The following is a 19,577-nucleotide window of genomic DNA, read 5'->3' on the forward strand; positions in this document are numbered from 1 at the left end:
TTTCCTTCTCTTCTCATATAACATAAATGCTTTTTAATCTGAATTGGAAGAAACCAGTGGAACTTAAGGGGATGATCTGGGGTTTTCAAGTCATACATGGTTTAGGTACTGAGTGCATGAAAGACCTTTTTTTTTTTTTTTTTTTCCTAGTGATGACATGATGTTTGTCTCACGATGGTTTAAATTCTAGCACACCCAGTTGGAAAGAGATGAAGCTGTTGACAAGGCCTTATTTAAAATGATTCTATCAATCCAGCAAGGCTTTTAAAATCCAGTGGTCCAAACTAAAGCCTGTTTTTAATCACAAAAAGCAATCGAAGAAGGAAATGTCATTTTCTATGTGTTTTTATGGCACCATCCACACTGAGATTGAGGCTGGGTTGAATTCTGCTCACAACCGCATTGGCAGTGTTTTAAACCAGTTGCAATGGCATTGCAGTCACAGAGCTCTAAGGGTGTGCAAAATGTTCATGTTCACACAGTAAAGTTATATCTTTGGTTCAATCAATGCAACCAGATAAAGCAGCTAAACATTCCGGTAACAGGAGTAATTGTAAAATGTTTGTAGTAAATGTTGATGCTAATAATAATATTACATGTTCCTTAGCAATATAGTGTTAAAAACAGAAAAGCTTTATTCTAAATATAAAACACTTACTAAACTAAAAATTGCACTGTTTTTGAATCACTGCAAAAGGCCTTAGCATTAGTAATCTGTTACTGGTTGTCATAAAATACAACTAATTATTATAACAATAATTGTGGTTACAGGCCTAATTATAATCGCTTTCACACAGACTTCAACCATGTTTATGCCAATATTTTAGTCTAATAATTTAAACTACTGCTTAAGAGAAGTCGTACCAGGAAAAGCATAAAAATGTGTAGAGTAAATTAACATTAAACAGACTCAAATGAACTGCAGAATACTATTACAGCAGTTGGTTAAAAAGACTACTCACAGCTAAGTCTGGTTCCCCCTCTGTGACTGAAATCTCACTTTAATGTGATGGTGTGGTGTTCTGGTACCGTGTGCTCTCAGTTGGTAAAAATGTTGCTCTCTTTGTAAATAGCTGCCAATAGAGTACCTTGCAGCTGAGGCTGTTGCGCCAGAAGAAGATCTTATCTGGCTACTGGGCAAACAACCACACCAATCCTTTCTTCTGCCACTGGTGGGAAGCTTGTGAAGAGAAGCACGAGGGACTCCCAGGCACAAGAGAGCAATGCTGGATGTTGGGCTTAGACCTCCTTTGTTTTGGTAGCTGTGAGTACCAAGCAGGAGGAGAATGCACAAATCTTGATGCACTAAACTGGGCTGGGCACGAATCTTACTGGCAGCTCTTCCATGGCAATCAAATGACAGGTTACTTCAGAACATGTTGAACAGGACAGCTTTCCCAGATTTGTTCTTTTCAGCACAAGGGAAAAAAAAAAGAAAAAGAAAAGTGTGTGCTGTCTAGTTACGCGAGTTATTTTTAGCTGGTTGCATGCTGTTCTGCCCATTGTTGGTGGGATATTCAGAACAGGAACTCCACTTTTCCTGTCCATCATCTTGTAGAGACTGTTTCCATAAGTAAGATTTTTTTTTTTTCCCTTTGCACATTATTAATATTTTAAAAAAATCTTCTCAGCAACAGACAGAGGTTTATGGGGAGAGAGGTGTGTAAACCTCTTCATAGCAAAGAAAGTTGGCCCCGTGCTGACCACTGCCCTGGCACTGCTCACTGATGAATAATGTGGTAATTCCAGAGACAGATATGAGCTGTCTTGAGATTTTCTGTAACATCTTGCCACGATTTCATTTTGCTTAGTGGAACAAAATGATGCTAGCATGAAATATTAAAGTGGCTGCAAATACTGCATGTCATTGCAACTATTCAGGTGCTTCTACAATGATTTCAGGAGAACTTAGTCAAGCACAGCTGTAAATAAAGAAGTAAAATACAAGTTAGGAATAACTCAGGTCACTAAGAAAGATTCTATGACCCTACGTACCTCCTGAGCCAATACGGTGACATCCCTTTGGACCTGCTGCACTGTAAGAAAGTAATTGACTTGAGCCAAGCAGCTGTGAAGGGGAGCAGAAGGATTGATGAAATTCTGCGCCAACAAATGTAGAAGCTACTTTTAGGGTAATATGTATGAATGCAGTCGGAGCTGCCTGAGGGGGATACAGGGCTCCTAAACTCCAAGTTATAATAAACAGGGAAGCAAAAAGCGGGGAAGTCTGTCTCAGTGTATGGATGACAACAGGTTGCCAAATTTTGTGCTGTCATTTGGGCTTTACAGGGAGGAGACATCAGGCTTATCAAGAGCTCTCGTGCCTGCCTCATGGCCACCAAGCTCATGGGAGCTACTGCTTCATCCGTTCAGTTTTAGTATGTGAATGCCTACATCTTCAGATACCCAAAAGCAATTTTTAATTTAGCTTCCAAGGACAGAGCAGAAAAGAAAAATAAAGGATATATTTCCTGATTTGTAACCAATATCTTACTGCCTTTCTGGTCTGACCCCTTCAGTTGTCTCTGTCTTAATCTCTTTTCCGTGCGGTCATTCCTAGAGGATGCTTTCTCTGCTTTTCTCATAGAATAGCAAAGCATACACTTTGATTGTAATTTTTTTTTTAACTGTGCTCTTTCTGTAAAAAATATTTCAAAGCAACTAGTCATTTTTCCCTGGAAGACCACATCATTGTTGTGTGACTGGAAGCTTTGTCCAAATATACTTTGGCTTGTTAATAGCAGTCATGTTCTTCCAGGGGAAACTTCCCAGGTCGTTGTAGAATTTTTCAGAAATACCCTGACTGCATTAATTGTTTCTAGCATGCTGCTCTCACCATATTTCAAATTCCTTTCATGCTGTTCATATCTTTTTTTGATGTAGGCAATGGAAAGATATACTGATTTTTCTGTTCTCATTGCGTTAATTTAAACCTTCCTGGTATTTGTTAGGTGAATTGCTGTCAGTGCTGTATCTTAGGAGATATTTTCACTGCTAGGAGGAAACATGGGTGGCAAGCTGGTGAATTTGTTACTCTGTGCATTTATTATAGAAGGGAAATTCCTAACCTCTTATATTATTTCTTTTTCTTGAATCTGTTCACTCTGTAGGAATAAGCTTGGAAAAGAAATCAATATTGGACTTTGCTGATGTTCCACAACTAGATCTGCATTTCTAAGAGCTAAGCTCTAAATTAGCACTAAATAAGGGACACAAGGGTTTCCAAAGGCATCCAGTATTCTCAGCTCTATTGGAAATCTGGCCCAGTGCATTTGCAAGTTAAACTTATTAAATACTCTGTCACTGTTGTCAGCATTTCAATATTCAGTGATGAATTAGCCAAGTAGAAACATTAACTTTTCTCTGGGATGCAAATTTGCTGTTGCTATTTTTTCCTGCTTATTTTTGAGACATTTATTATTATAAAAAAGACTGAAGTGATGTTGATGGAAAAAACCAGTTGCTTTCATTACTTTCTCCTTTTCTCTGAGATGAATTCTGCTCTTTAATGCTAATGTGAAGGAAGCCACTCAAATGTTAACTCTCCAGTTTGGTGCATCCTTCCAGAGGGACAGAGTCTCGACACTGAATTAATTGCTGGGGAAGCCATCCAAAAAATATGCTTCTGGCTCTCATTTCACCCACCCCCATCTTCCACTCTCTATTGACAATCATTTTTCCAGTGATATATTACTAACACTTATTCAGGACTACTCTGAAGAGGAGTGCCACTATTTATCTAGCAGGCTCTCTTGTTGCCTGCTGGTATCTTGGTTGCATAATGAGACATAACTTTTGTTCAACTTGCAAGTGCCTCCCCTAAAAAGTAGATTAGAAGGAAACAGAATCTAGGAAAAGGGAAGAAATTAAAAGTATATGACAGCGTCACTCTGCAGGGATTTTTTTCCAACAAATATTTCGAGCTGAAGGCTCCCTTCAAAGCAGGGTAACATGCCTCCAGCTGGGATAGGAGTTTTGCTCTTCACTCAGAGTGCAAAGGTGGCTTTACATCTGCAGAAGCTGTGTAACTAAGTAAGAGACAAACAGCTCAGCACTGTTTAAATGGGGAAAAATAAATTTTATATTCTTTTGTGAGAACAGGACAGTTGAGAAACCGGGAGATCCAAAAAGCGCATTGCATTTATACAGCTGATTAAGCAACACTGGTTTGTTTTAAAAGTGTGCCAATGACTTGTGGAATACTTATAAGAATGTTCTCATTAGAAAAGACTTGGATTTTTTTTTTGTTTTTTTTTTAAAAAAGAGCTTTAGGTGCTCAGAAGCTGGTGTCGTAAGCACCAGAGGCAGCATACTTTTTGCAATGAATGAATGCAGAGGATTATTTTCTCTTCTCTCAGCCTTTTCCTATTTGAGATCCCCGGACTGGAGGGAGAGTCGCTCAGGGCTCTGCAGCCCCAGTGCTGAGACTGCTTGCATTGGTATGCAAAGGTGGGAGGGAAGACATACTGGTCACGCTGCTCCTGGCCTTACTTCTGATTCTTTTACCCCAAAATATCAAGAGAATCGAATTTCAGCATTTATTATCTTTATCACAAAACTATACCCGGTAACAGTCACTTAAAGTAAAGAGAAGACGCATCCCACCCCCAGGTAAGCAGCACTTAGCAGTCACAGCTGGTTGGCTCATCCCTTGAGGTAATCAGATAGCACACTGATGCCGAGTCCTAACTTAGCAAGTCTCCTCAAGTGAAATTAATCTTATGATAATTAATTTTACTGATAACAAAAAAGCTTCATACAACTCCAGATGTACACACTCTTAAAAATAATACTCTCTGCAAATGAAGTTAGCATTGACAGCGCAATTCCCCAGTACTAGATGGCAGCATTAAGAACACTGTAAGGAATTTCCACTAGTTTTCTCTGGTTTTGCTTTGCAATCGATATGAATGAGCGTGAGAAATATGTTGCATTTGCCTTCCTTGGAATGTAAAAAGGCAAAAGTATAATTTCTTATTGATTAGTCTAACACGGCCAGACACAAAAGAAAACAGTGTTTTAAATGCTAAAATAGGGAGGAAAGGAAGTTAGAGCACAATCAAATTATTGAATTTCCAAAAGTGTTTGTGGTCTGTTTTGAAAAAAAGTTCACCACGAGTTCCCAGTGATTTGATTGATGAAACTTTTCCTTGACAGTCTCTGGACGGTGCTACAAAGAAGCCCGAATTCAGAGGAAGTGCACCTGCAAAAGTCTACCTCCCATGAAGATGGGAGATCATAGTCCTAACTCTGTTAGATTGCCTCAATAAGATGAGTTAAAGGCTAGCTGAATTACTTTGTGGAAGAAACTTCTATACAAACTCTTCCAAATCCTTTTTCCATTAAGATGTAGCACCTAGGTCAATGACTCATTTGATTTGCTCTGTGTTGTATGCCCTGAGTTTCAAAAAACAGTTTAAACTCCAGTAACTGCCCGATCTTGTCATTCTGTCCCTCCTGATTTCAGCCTTAAATCATCACTTTCAGTTTTGGGATTCTTTTCAACACCAGGGCAAAGTTGAATGGGTCTTTGCATGTATACTTGCAGCCATAAAGATACAAATCCTGGGAAATGTGGAGAATTTCCCTTCTCATTGCATCAAACATTGAGGTCCTTACCTGGAGTACTGCGTCCAGCTCTTGAGCCCCCAACATAGGAAGGACAAGGGACCTGCTGGAGCAGGTCCAGAGGAGGGCCTTGAAGATGCTTGAGCACCTCTGGTGTGAAGAGGCTGAAAGAGTTGGGGTTTTTCAGCCTGGAGAAGGGATGACTCCAGGGAGACCGTATAGCAGCTTTCCAGTATCTGAAGGGTGCCTACAAGAAAGCTGGAGCAGGACTTTTTACAGGGGCATGTAGTGATAGGACAAGGGATAAGAGCTTCAAACTGAAATAGGGTAGATTTAGATTAGATAGCAGGAAGAAAGTCTTTACTGTGAGAGTGGTGAGACACTGGACCAGGTTGGCCAGAGAAGCTGTGGCTGCTCCATCCCTGGAGGTGTTCAAGGCCAGGCTGAATGGGGCTTTGAGCAACCTGGTCTAGTGGGAGGTGTCCCTGCCCAGGGCAGGGGGGTGGAACGAGATGATCTTTGAGGTCCCTTCCAACCCAAACCATTCTATGATTCTAAAACCTTTGAAAAGTTAAGAAGAGTTTTATCTAATTAAAAATAGTATCATCTGAACTCTTGTATATAGTAAGACTTTTGTCTGATGGAAAACTGGGAAGTTGACCTGATGATGAGAATCAGGTCCTCACGTTTTATTTACCTATGGTGATTAATGTTAGAGGTAGCCAAAATATATTGTTTGCTGCTAATTAGTGTCTGTGTTTGTTAACTACATGCTGGGTAAAATTTCCAAAATCGTTTAAGGAACCTGAAGAATCAGTTCCTCTTGGGGATGCAGCGTTCAGATTCTCAGATAGCTCAAATAGGCTGAGCTTACATTTAACTTCAGCACATGATGGATGAGTGACTTTGTGAATGAATTGTGGCAAAATTAATCACAAATCTTCACATTTGTGTTGTATCTCTGGAACATACAAACATGCGTTCTGTAGACTTTAAAATCAAGCCCTGCAGCATGTTGTGCACTGCTGCATGCTTGGAGGTTTGCAGTCTGTGTTGCATGTGGCCTGCATATTTTTGGAGTTAAGGAGTACCTATACTGTTCAAAATTTGTGAATTGTTTTTTTTTGTGGCATTTGTGAGTTCTAGTACTTCATCTGCTGTACTGTCTGTCAAAGGTTTGCAATGATTTAGGAAGGTGGTAAAACACCAGTACTTAGTGAAGGTCACTGTCTGTTCACTCACTTGGGCCCATGACATCTCTCCCCACGGGACCTGTCTACGTTACAGTTTGTGCTTGAATCCTTCATTATTGTTTGGATAAGAAGTAGTAGCCAGATTATGAATGAGCCTGTTTCTGTTCTGGATGAATAGTTTATTTTCTCAACTCCTTTGGTTTATCCAGGATAATTAAATATTGCATGGAAATAATATCTAAATGAATACTAAGAAACACAGATTGTGGATCTGATCTTCAGAAGTTTTCCAGTTTTGATACCAATAGCAGTATTTTTAATCGCCTATTAATAGTAATTAGATTATTAGATTATTGTGTAATTTGATGTATAGATGCGAGTGTATCCACCTATGAAATGCAAGAAAACACTGGTGTGTATGTTCTATTAAGGCATTCCTATAAGGTTTATCTGAACATATTTCAGGTAAAAATTTCTCTCTCTCTTTTTTTTTTTTTTTTTCAATTACAAGAGGGATTGTTTACAAGTATGTTTTCCTATGTTTGGCTGAAGTAGTTTTGATATCGAAGTGGTTTTGAAGAAATATGGCAGAGCCATATAGTATCAGTCACTCATATCAAGTTTCTGTAACACTCATAAATCCTTACTGAGTCAAGCATTCTCTCTTTTCAACCATTTGAAGCAGTAGAAGCCTAGGAGCCTCTTGATTTGAGCAGTAAGCCTGTGAATTGCTCTGTAGTACTTTGTTCTTATATCTATCCTTTGTTGGGGATTAAATTCTGGTTTGGGGAAAGGTGGCAGAAGTGTTGCATCTCAGCTCCCCATGGTTCCTTGGTGCTATGAGACTATCATTTTTCACTCCCATCTAGGGCAAAGCAGTACAGGACAAGCTTCGGTTTCTTGTGTGTTTTATCTCAGATATTTGTTATCTACCTGCACAGTCTTTACTCAGTATTTGTGTACGTTTTCACTAGGAGAAACAGTAGACTTAAGTTGCCTGAGCAAGTTTAGTGTTTGGCTCATTTTCGTTTGAGAGCGCAGCCTCTACTTATGTGGGGAGAAAATGCAAAGAGAGCCTGAGTTTCTCTGTAGCAGATCTGAAATTCAGTCTTACCTTATGGTCCCAAACTTTATGGGAATTACTAAAAGTTCTGTAGGTAGCCTAGGCTTGCTCAAATTGTTGTCACTGTGGCTTTAAGAACATCAAAGGGGTTTATAATCTCAAATTCTCTTTTGTAAATACATTCCATGTGGCAGGAAAATGCTTTGACTAGATAGCATAAATAGCATAGTCATTTGGACATTGGACAGTGCAACTCTGGAGCTTTGATTTCATAAGGAAGAAAACCTATGCAAAATGTTCCTCCTGCTGTACCTACAGTGAATCTGAAGGGCCAGCACTTATCTTGGAAGAATGTTGAGAAAGTAAACTAAGGATTAAGGAATGCTCTTAATTCAGTAAGTGTTAAGATTGTGATCTAGTCCTTTCTTCTTACAGTGCAGTTTCTAATTGTTTTTTACTTTTGTTAGGGCAAAATATAAAAGCTAAAAAGAGATATTTTGAATTGGAAGATGTCTGTCATCTTACATCTACAGAAATTGCTGAGAAGAAATGGTAAAAATGCTTTTCAAACCCAGTGCTGCCCACCCTCCTCCTCTGCCTCCAGCCCTGCAGAAGACTTGGAGTTCAAGTCTTATCACTATGATACAGCTTATGCTCAGAGCTGCTCTGTTTCAGGAGGTGCTCCTAGGAGCAATTGCGAATGAGATGCAAAACTCTGCATCTTTTCTTCCATTTTATAGAAGAACTTACTGAGTTTATTGGCTTTTCTCCATGTGTTGGCTCTGCTTTATATGTGGATTCAGGCTGTGTTGTTTGACCTGCCCTATATCTGCCTTCTCAGCTGTTACTGGGGAAAGTGACACTAAGGCACAAGTCCCACAGATGATCAGAGAAGCCTTGTCTCTGATAATTTGAGCTTGTCCCTAATACTGAATGACACTGAAAACACCAGAACGTGTGAAAGACATCTTTCCTATTTTGAAATATTGTCATCTGCTCTTTGCTGGAATATCAAGTTTAATTCATCGAATGGCTTCATTAATCCAACAGAATCATTCAGAAAGACATTTTATCACTTGCATTGAGTCATAATGGTATCCTAACTGCTTCTGAAATCATCTGAAAATCTATTCCTGTCACAGAAGCCGTAACAAGATTGTAAATTTGAAATGAAATAGAGAGGCAGATAATTGGATCGATGATTTGTTAATGATGATATTGAACAGCTCCTTCACCGTTGCTCCATGATAAAATATTAAAAAAAATAAAATAGTGTGGGCATCATGTCCAAAACTGACAAGGTGCCAACACAGAGCTTGCGTGCAGGGATTATGATGCTGCTCGGAGGACTCTCAGCAACCATGCCAGGGAGCAAAGCTTTTGGCACAGCTGGCTGTGGTGGAAACCATTTGTATTTCTCCCTGCACAGCTTTGGCTTTTGTTAGATGAGAGGGAGCAATTGTTCCCGACCATTGCTTTTCAATATGCTGTGCAGGAATTAGGAGTCACAAACCCAAGGCACGTATCAGTTCAGCCTTTAGGTCCTTCCCCTGGGCCAAGCCAGCTATATGTTTCAGAGCAGCTGCAGCCCAGTGTCGAGGAGGCATGACCCATGGCTCCTTTGTACACTGCTTTTGATATTAAAAATGAAAATGTCAGCATCAAACTGACACACAGAAAATTCTGTTTCTTCACCACCACTTCTGCCCATGCAGTGGAAGAGGCTAAGCAATGCCTGCCTGTCAACGTGCTTGGCTGGTGCAAGGAACTGCTCAGACCACTGTTGTGTGTGGCTGTGACCCTCTACAGGCTGCTCAGATGTTACTGTTTTGAGGCCTCACAGTAAATGAATTTCTATATCTCAGCCCAGTGTCTAATTTACAAATGTCTGGGACAAACCTGATTTTAAGATGTTTTTGGGTACAGTGACTCAGGTATGCAAACCTTGGTGTTGGTTGTAGATGAGGGTGAGTGGCAAATAGCTGACCTGATATTTAACCCCATCTGTGTTATGCAATGTGCGTGGTTACCTACAGGGTGATATTGAGCTATAAGCACAGTAGGCTGTTGCCTAAAGTAGTAAACTTCCTGCAGACGGGCAGACAGGACACCATCACCTCTTTCCTCCTTGCAACTCACTGCTGTCCTTGCTGCAGCTGAGGAGCACAGGAGAGCAACTACTGGCAGGTGTCCCCACGGTGCTGTGCCCCAGGGGCGGGAGCAATTCCCTGGCATGATATCCCTGATAAATCCCTCATCTGGAGAAGGGGAAAACATCTCCAGAGTTTTGCTCATGCTTCTGCACATTCTTGAGCTGGCTTTAGTAAATCAGATCTGCGCAACTCATTCCTCTGTCTCAGAAAATAGACGACAATCACCTATTACACAGGATCACTTTCAATTTCAGACGGCTTTAAGCTCCTCATGCCTCTGGGCACGTGCTAACTAATGGCACTGTTTTGCAGCCCTGTTTGCAATATGTTTTGTAAACTAATTCTGCCTAAATTTCTCAAAAAAAATCAGTTTGCTGTTTAAAAGAGTCTCAGATACAGTCCTAGGCTTTGCTTTCACCAAGCAGTTGTCTGAACAAAATACAGTGCTCATAAATATTTGCTGAAAGTAAACAGCTGGGGCAAAATTCTGGTTTTAAGTGGCTGAAATGCCTCTGAATATATTTGTTGTTTGCTCACTTTGATCATGTATCAGTCTCCATCTTGAAAGGAGAATGGAGCTGAAATTATATGCAGTGCTGCCAAGTAAGGGAAACAAAGGCTTTGTTAGTGAAACTGGATGTTACACCATCCTTTACTGCTTGTATTTACTTTCTCTCTGAAACAGTAATTTCAGAAAATACAGCTTGCTTACTCTATATGCAAACTTGCTGTTTTGGTTTTTTTCTAGTATCATTGTCATAACAATTTGCTGATGAAATAATATCAGAATCCGTTCACTTTTGATCTCAGTTTTTACGTGGAATCTAACATCTATTGGTACGTCATCACATATCCATATCACTGATGTCAGAATCCAGTAACTACTAATGGTTGTCTAACAGTTACGCTGGAGTTTCCATAGCTACTCATGTGCTGTGTCATCATCAGGGGGACTTTTGCTGAAGTGCCAGCTGCTATCCTGCTACATGCTGGTGATCCCATATCTATTTCAAGCTTATTCTGACCCCGGTCTATAATTAAGACAGCATTGCCTTGATAAGGGAAAAAAGCTGTGTATATATTGCAGGAAATATGTTTCTTACCTAAAAAGTCTTTTTACTACAGAGATTATTTAAACTCCAATTAAATTATTATTTACTATGCTTTTCTTACTTCCAAGGAAATTGAAAGATACCCTTTTCAGTGCTAGAACTGAGGGAAGTCCATGAATCAGGCAAAACATTTAGTTGTCAGATAGCTTTACAGTTCCCTTGAACTTGTGACCAGTTTTTATTTATTTTATTTTGTTTTAGTCTAGTTTACAATGCAAACAGGAATTGATGGATTGGATTGTTTGTCTGCAGTCATACCTAATAACTTTTTGGTAATTTCTCTTTCCAGTCAAATCAGAGGACAAAGGAGTGGTACTTCAGCAGCAGCAGTAGGTTACTGCCTATGTCTTTTAAACTTGTATTTCTTTATTCAGAAAACTCAAATTTCAGTTTAATCTAGATTGTCACTATAACAATACATCTGTCCTCTAAGCCACTGATTCAGGATTTTAGTGTCTGTATGGATGCAATCACTTCTGCGTTTACTTAGAATCATGGAATCATTTAGATTGGAAAAGACCCTTAAGATCATCTGAGTTCAACAGTCAACCTTGCACTGCCAAGTCCCACTAAGCAAACCATGTCCCAAAGCACCCCATCTACATGTCTTTTAAATACCTCCAGCGATAGTGACTCAACCACTTCCCTGGGCAGCCTGTTTCAGAACTTTCAGCAGTATAGCTCAGTAAGTGCTGTTTGGAAAAATCTCTGTCACCAGCATAGGCAAATGTGCTGTGCAGGCAAAGCTCACTTTTAAGGAAGAAAGACACCGAAACCAGCACTACACAAATACACCACACAGGTTCTCAGCACTGCAAAGGAAGCGCTACTGTGTGTTTCTCCATGCTACGCTCTGGGAAGCCAGAGACCTGTTGGAGCTGGACACGCGGTGTTTTTGCAGGGCTAGACTGTCAGGTTACTTTGCTTTTGTTTGGAGATCTGTTTGCTCTTGAAGGGCACCTCTTCATGTGAACTGCTGCTGTTAAGCAGTTCATTCAGTCAATAAAGCGTAACTACAGAAATTGCACACCTAAGTCTTCTGCTGTTATTAGCAATCCCAGTTCATAGATGGGCTTTTGAATCCAGCTTTACAGGATGTATCCTTCCTTTATAGGCTGCAGTGTACTTCTGTTGACCATTTTGCCCTTTGCTTGCCAGAGGCTACATTAACACAACCTCTTCAAAAGTGGGCACGTTTTACGCTTTCCTGGTGGGCGCTGTGCTGTAGGCTCTCTACCTGAAAGTCCTTGCAGGCAGGTTAGCAGAGCATGCTTCCCTCTTATGTGAGACCACTGGATTAGGCATAATAGATACAGACTGGTGTGTTATCTCCTACACACAGTTAGGATGGCTTCCTTGCCATCTCGTGTTTGCTGGGCAGTGGTCTTTCTCTTTTCCTAGTGGTTGAATTATTGTCTTTGTGCTACGTGCCTGTACAGAGGAGTGTATTTGCCACTTGGGCACAGAAAGCGAGGAAAGCCCCCAGAGGTGTTTGCAGGAACCAACTGATTCATGCAAAACATCAATAATTTTGTGTCTAAATCTTGCTATATAATTGTTCTCAAAACCTATTTTATTGCAGATGTTATAGGTGGATCTAGCTAAAGACGATTCACACAGGAAGCAGAGATGAGGGAAGAAGTTGGCTTCCACCCTTCCACTAGTTTCATGTGTGGGTTTCTTTTGTGATCCTTTTCTTTCGCTCACCAGCCTGCTCTATTTCCCACACTGAGAAGCAGTCGGAGTGGGGGATCTCACTTGGTGTGCCCCCTTACTGAATAGTTCATTAGGTTTTTGCCAGTGCTCACATCTGGCATGGAAACATGGACAGATTGACTAAAAAAAGGCAGCTGTCTCAATCAGCGTCTGGGATGCTTCTGCAGCAAGCTGCAGTTTTATGGGAGGGGAAATATCCTAAATCCTGGAGGAGACTGTATGGATGCTGTACAGGCCTTTGACACACCAGCTAGAGTAGTTATAGTTGAAAAACACGCATTAATTACAAATGTCAGACAGAAGTTTCACAGTGAGGAATCATATGAAATTAAAGCTTTGATTTTTAGAAAGCTGCTTTTATTCCCCATATGCCGAAGAATAAGATTTGCTTCAACTCATGAATTTATAAATTGGTCTACCAATTTCTTCTTAAAACATTGTCTGGTTTCTAGAAGAGAATAGAATATTAACAAGGAAAAATTACTGTGCCATGAACCATTTAGAGTTTCATCAAGAACTCTGTGAAAGCAATCAGCTGATGATAAAGTTTGGACACTAAATTACAGAGGGTGTGATTTAGAAAAGTAGTTGTATTAATGTCAAGAGAAATTGCTTAAACATCAAACCTTTCCAGTGCGTAGCAGTCATAGCTATGAACGTGCACTGATGAGCTTCCCAACGTGTGCTGGATGAGGTGTAAGTGAGAATGACCTGTCAAAGACCCTCTGATGTGGATGAGGGTGTCCGCCTGTAATGCGTGTGGTGTGTCATTATTTTTTAGTGCTTTTGAAGAGAAAGGAGCTCATAATGGTCAAAGCTGGCTGCTGGAAGATGGATTCCTTTGGTCCAAAAGAAGGGAAAACTTCACCAAAAATTCTTTTTTGACCAGATTCGGTCAACACAGTTGCTGAAAGATTTAGACACGTTTTCCCCTTTGTTTCAGCAAAGAAAGTGTTTAATTCAGAGGATGGTAGGATTTGACCCCAAAGTCTTATGTGTGATGCAGCTCATGGGTTTCAGAGGCTGTGTGTTGCGGGGGTCTTTTTAAACGCAGAACCCCAGATATGGATAGGGCTCTTGTGTCTTTCATGGACAGCATTTGGAAAATAGAGACTTAAAACTGGGGTGCTTTCTTGTCAAGGGGAGCACTGAAAGCAGCAGAGTTGAACGTTTCTGCTAAAGTAATGGGGGCATAGGGCTGAATGGTGTATCAGTTCCAGAGGAGGAGCTGTGTGTCAGACAGTTTGTCCACTTGTTTGGACAAGTGAATGACAAGAACGTAAAGTGAGTGCAAGAAAGTCCTCTGGCATGTATGACAGCAGCAGTTTCAGGAATGCTTGTACTTGATAACACAGGGTGCTGGCAGTGTGGTGAATTGGAGCCGAGACAACAGGTATCTAGACAGCTGACTAGATGAATGAAAGGAAAAAAGAGAATAGTCAGGGTCTTCACAGCGTGTGGGAATCACTGATGTGATTCCCAGCATGGGGCATAAGAAGATAAAAGATTTCCTGTTGTCTTGGTAGTGCACTGTTCATGTGAGGCTCAGATAGCGTTTGTCAAGTGCTTTCAACACAGAAAACTCTAAACCAACTCTTAGTATTAAGAGCACCTTGCATTAATCCTTAGCATGAAAAGCATCAGTAATTAACTTCTAATAAATTAATAAATAATGAGAGCAATAGTAATAGACCACAGGTCAATGTACATTCAAAATGTGAAGGTTTTCTTCCTCTGTGTGCTGCAGAAACTCACCCCAGGGCCTGACTGCTCACATATGTTCAATATGGCTGGGACTGGACAATTAGGGGTGACGTCAGTTCTGGCTTGCAGCTGGCAATTAGCTAATTTTTCAGTTGATGATAAAGCAGCCTTTATCCCATGCTCCTGCTGTGGAGTTTTGTTGGTGGGGTGAGGAAGAAAATGTAAACTTCTGACTGATGTTGGGTCATGACACTCAGGCTGATTCTGGCCTCACTTGCCTTTATTCCTGTTATGCTGAGCGTGAGCTTTGCGGTGTTCTTGATTTACGCTGTTGTAAGTAGACCCAGGGACGGTCCAGCAAGAACAGCTGTTTAGAAATCTGCCATTTTTTCCCAGTATCACAGAAATTTAGCCTTCGTGTGGCAAATCATTAAAGCATACATTTAAATTTAATATGTACTAATGGCTGTCTGGATCCAGATCTTTAAGCACGGTCCATGGCTTGATGCAGCTCTTTCAGAGCAGGTGAGCAGATTGTGTAGGACATTTGATAAATAGGTTGAGAATGTTGGAATTGGAGATGGAAATTCAACAAATACGTTAATGGATTTTATGTTGAACAATATCATCATCATATCTAGGAAGGTTATACACCAATACTGCTATTGAGTGACCCGAACCTGTTCATGAATCAAAGGGGACATCAGAATAAGAGGAGAAAATATTTTGAGGTTCTTTGCCACAAGATACTAAAGAAACCTTAAAGTGCCTTAGATGACATAGAGCCCCACGTATTAACTCACTTATATGGGAAGCCGGCAAACACCATCTCCATTTTATAGATTGGGAACTTGAGAAACAATGAAAATAATCACTCCACTCAAGGTTTTGAAACAACCCAAGAAAAAGTATTTATGTCTTCTGCCACAGTCATTTGTTAACGATGTAATGGTCTATGGAAAGATATGGAATATAATTACAAAGCCATCACTCCAACTACATATATATAAGGGTGAAGAACATAAGAACCTTATGTCCAAGCTAAACTTTAGGAGAACTAGAAAAGTAATAACACAACTATCAAATTTTGCTTCTTGTATCAGCACTAAGCCCAGGATTTATTTATTTTCCAATGTGTCCTGACTTACTATGCTACAGCCAGACCTGTCTTCCCAAGTAATGTGAATGGAAGCTTCAGAGCTGATACAGACATAAACAACTTTGGGGATTAAAAGGACATAAGCGTTTTTGCTGATTCTTGTTCATTTTTCATTTCCCTTTTGCAGGCACTGAAGTGCAATGCATCTTGTGAGGGGACTAGAGGAGGCAGAAGGAAAAGTGATGGGAGAGGAAGATCATTACGAAAGTTTTGAACGCGCTAGAAACTTCGTGTCTGCATCTGAAAATGTGATAAGCTGGGAGGTCCATAGCTGGTCTCTACAGCAGCAGCTACTGCAGTCAGGTGGGAATTCAGGTTGGTTTTGTTGAAGACAGGTAAACTGCAAACTCCCGGTGGAAAGGCGGTCACCTGCAGCAGACCTTTCTGGGGAAGTGGGAAGTTAAATGCAGACGAGTGGCTGGTGTGCTGTGTGCACTGTGTGCGATGTGCTCCATGCCTTCCCAGAGCAGAAGGACCTGCCCACACCACGAGTTTCTCTCTGCCCCTGGCAGTGATGGGCTCCCTATGAGGGAAATTGTGCCTATGGAGGATGGCATTAATCCTATAGAAACAGGGAAGAGAGAGGACACCATTAGAGCCCTGCAGGCCCAGAAGCACTTGTAACCAGCTGTATTGCCTGGGCTGGCCTTGGGGGGTGGCAGGAGTCCCTCTGCATCCCCCGCACCTTCTTTTGTCTCAAAGTATAAATGCCAAGGCTAATCTGCTTTCAGACAGGATAAGGCAGTCTCCAGCTTTTCTTGCTTTGAACCTAGCCTGGGAGACAGAAAGTTTTGCAGAATGGTACTTGCAAAAAGCCATCCTTTGGTCTCAGTTCCAGGACCAGGCTGCGAGCACTTTCTATGGGACCTGTCTGGTGTCCTGGAGCAATAAAGGGCAACAGCGAAAAGGGGCACCTGAGTACAGATCATGTACATGACATTAGCCTCAGTGAGAGTGTTTTCCAGTTTGCAGATGGGCCAATTGTGTAGTGTTTGGTTTAACTATTGGGGATGGCACAGTTTGCAAGCACAGAGGCAGAGACCTCTTGCTCTGATCCTGCCCCTCCGGTAGCCTGCTCAGTGGCTTTGGCTGCTCCACCTCAGGTGCCAGGCAGAGATGTTAAAGCTGTGTACGATAATTGCCTTTGATGCTTCAAACCTAGCCTAGCTCTACCACGGCAGGAGCGCAGCTGTCCCAGGTGAGTTCAGCCCACCTCCGGCGCTCTTGTTCAGTCGCAGATACTAGATATTTCAACAGCTAATATCCTTTTTTGTGCTTAGGCACATGCCGGTCACTTGGGCAGGTCTGACTCGGCAGTGACTGGAAGCATCGGCATGGAAGGGAGGGATAGAGAGATGGTGTGTGGAAGGAGAAAAGGGGAAATAACCATTTCTGCCTCATGCTAGGGTGGTGTTTTTGGGGTGTGGGGTTTGTTTTTTTTTAAGTCTTAAATATATTTTTTCTGATGGTGTAACATATTTTGAATCAAGGCTTCCTCCAGACCTCCCTGACTTCTGTGAATGAGGAGATATTTATTGGCGAGTTTGAAAATCTGCTGCCATATACAGCTGGGGCTAGAGCAGAAGCAGCTGCTGCTGTATTTTTTAATACCTGGAGGCTTCTGTTTTTAAGCAGCAAACACATTCTCGGGTTTGCTCTGTGCTTGTCTGTAGCCACCAAATGCAAAAAAACGAGAGTAAAAGTTCCTAAAGGAAAAGGAATCAGGCCCATTTCTAATATTAATATAAAGGTCGAGGGGAAAAGCCAAATGTAAACGGTTTCTCGGCTCTTCTGTGCCTCAGCGAGGCCCGTGCCCCACTCCCGCCCTGGAGCGCGCCATCTTGTGGGGCAGGCGGCCATTGCCCGTGAGGGAGCTGGTCACGTACAGGCTCTCCTGTAACGGCGTCCCGGGCGGAGGCGAGCACTGCCCCGGCACGGTGGCCGGGGCCCGGGCCGGAGATGGCACCACTGGCTGGTGCCTCCTGCCAGGACTGTGTGAGTTCGGTGTGCTCGAGTTGTGGTGAAGGTGTTAAAACCCGGCTTAAAATAACGTTTTGTCTGTGACAAGAACCTCATCACGCCAGGCATCCCTAGAGAGTGTGGCTGTCCCCTCTGCCAGCCTGAAGGCGCTTCTGTTTTATTGAATCTGCTAAGAAAGTATGGTGTTTCTGGCTCCAGAACAGTGTTTTGAAACAGTCCTTGAGTGCTGCCTTTAGTCAGCCTTAGGGGTCTTCCAAGTCCTTTGTGGAACCATTGAGGTAACAAAATTCCTATGTGGGAGTGGAATATGCCTTTCTGCTTCCATTCAGGAACTGTTTAGCTATATATACAACCAGAATTAAAGAAGCATAGCTTTTTTTTTTTTTTAAATCGCAATTCAGAGAGAATGAATGTTATGAACAAAAACCTTTTTTCATCTCTTCCAACACTATGAAACTAAGTTTTGCTCTAATCTGTATGGAGTGTTTCTTCAGATGGATGGAATTAACTGGAATTTAAACTGCTGATTACACATTCACAAGCAGGATTGTGAGTTTCTTAGGAAAAAAAAAAATCAATGCTTACATGTTTTATTGTCCTTCACAAGTGAAATTCAATCATTTGGCTCATCTGAGAAGTTCTTTTGTGCTGTGCTTGTACCTTAGGTCATTGAAATTTAGGCATGACTGATTTGCATCTTCTCTGTAATAAATTGCTAGGGCACTACTCAGTCCTTTTGCTCTGTTTAAACTGAAACAGTATTTCTTCTGAAAACAAAAGATTAGAGATAGATATTTAAGAACTATTAAAGACTTTTCCATGAGCAAATCCCCCTCCTCCCCACTTCGAAGTGTGTTAATTTTCTATCTGTAATGTACATATTAGCATCCTAATAGAGCTCAGGCATACATAGTTTTACTACGTGCAAGCTGATTGGATTTACTTGGTACGTTAAATATGTAGCTGTCCTGTCTTTATAGGATTAATATTATAAGAAGATTCTTTCTCCCTCTTCCCTGTGTTCAATTATTTTTGGTGGATCCTTTGACTTGCAGAAGTTTTTTAATCCCATCCACAAATAATAGACAGTACTGCATATAAAAAGGACTTTTATTTTCCTAATGGCTATTAACTCCAGTTGTTTTCTATAAAAGCCTGGGGGGTTTTGTTTGTTTTGTTTTGTTGGTTTGTTTTTTTTTTTAAAATCTGTGAGTATCCTGTGTTCCTTGGGAGATATGAGTAATTAGTGTTGTACTGTAGCCAGTTTTAGATTGCTATTGTACCTGCAAATACTTCCTCAGATGCTCAAGTGCAAGCAAAGGGCATATAGTTAAATTAAGTAGTCTTTGTTTTCTATTAATTAGGTCTTGTCCAAATCTCTTTTCTAATTTTGTTAGCACCTGTATATATTTTCTTGGTTTGGATACTTAATCTAGTTGATACGTCATTGGAAATGTTGCTCTTGTGTTTAGATATTGTACATGGATAATTAAAGTATGTCATCACCATGCTCTTGTTTATTTAGTTGCTAGCTCTTAATGTCTCATCTCTGCTTTACATGCCTCCCTGTATCTAATGGAGTAAATTAGAGGTCCATCCACTCTTGGAGGATAAATGTCCTGTGTCCAGGCAGGTTACTCTGCGAGCAGGAGTAGAGTCACCCAGGAACTAGAGAGATCAGTACAATCAACTCTCCGATGCTTGGCACTCTGGGTCCCTAACGTGCCATACCGTCTCCGCTGCCTTCATGCTTACAGTCACTGGGGGATCTTTGCACTGCGCTGCTGAGAGCTGCCTGGGCTAATTCTTGTGCGTGTAAAGCACCACTGGATTATTCCATTTGGTCAAAGAATATTCAAACAGATAAATCTCTCCCTACTTCCAGCCCTACTCAGCATGTCTTCCAGTAAATCTGCATCATGATTCCAC

Source organism: Chroicocephalus ridibundus, chromosome 8 (genome assembly GCF_963924245.1).
Source record: "Chroicocephalus ridibundus chromosome 8, bChrRid1.1, whole genome shotgun sequence".
In the NCBI taxonomy this organism is placed as follows: Eukaryota; Metazoa; Chordata; class Aves; order Charadriiformes; family Laridae; genus Chroicocephalus; species Chroicocephalus ridibundus.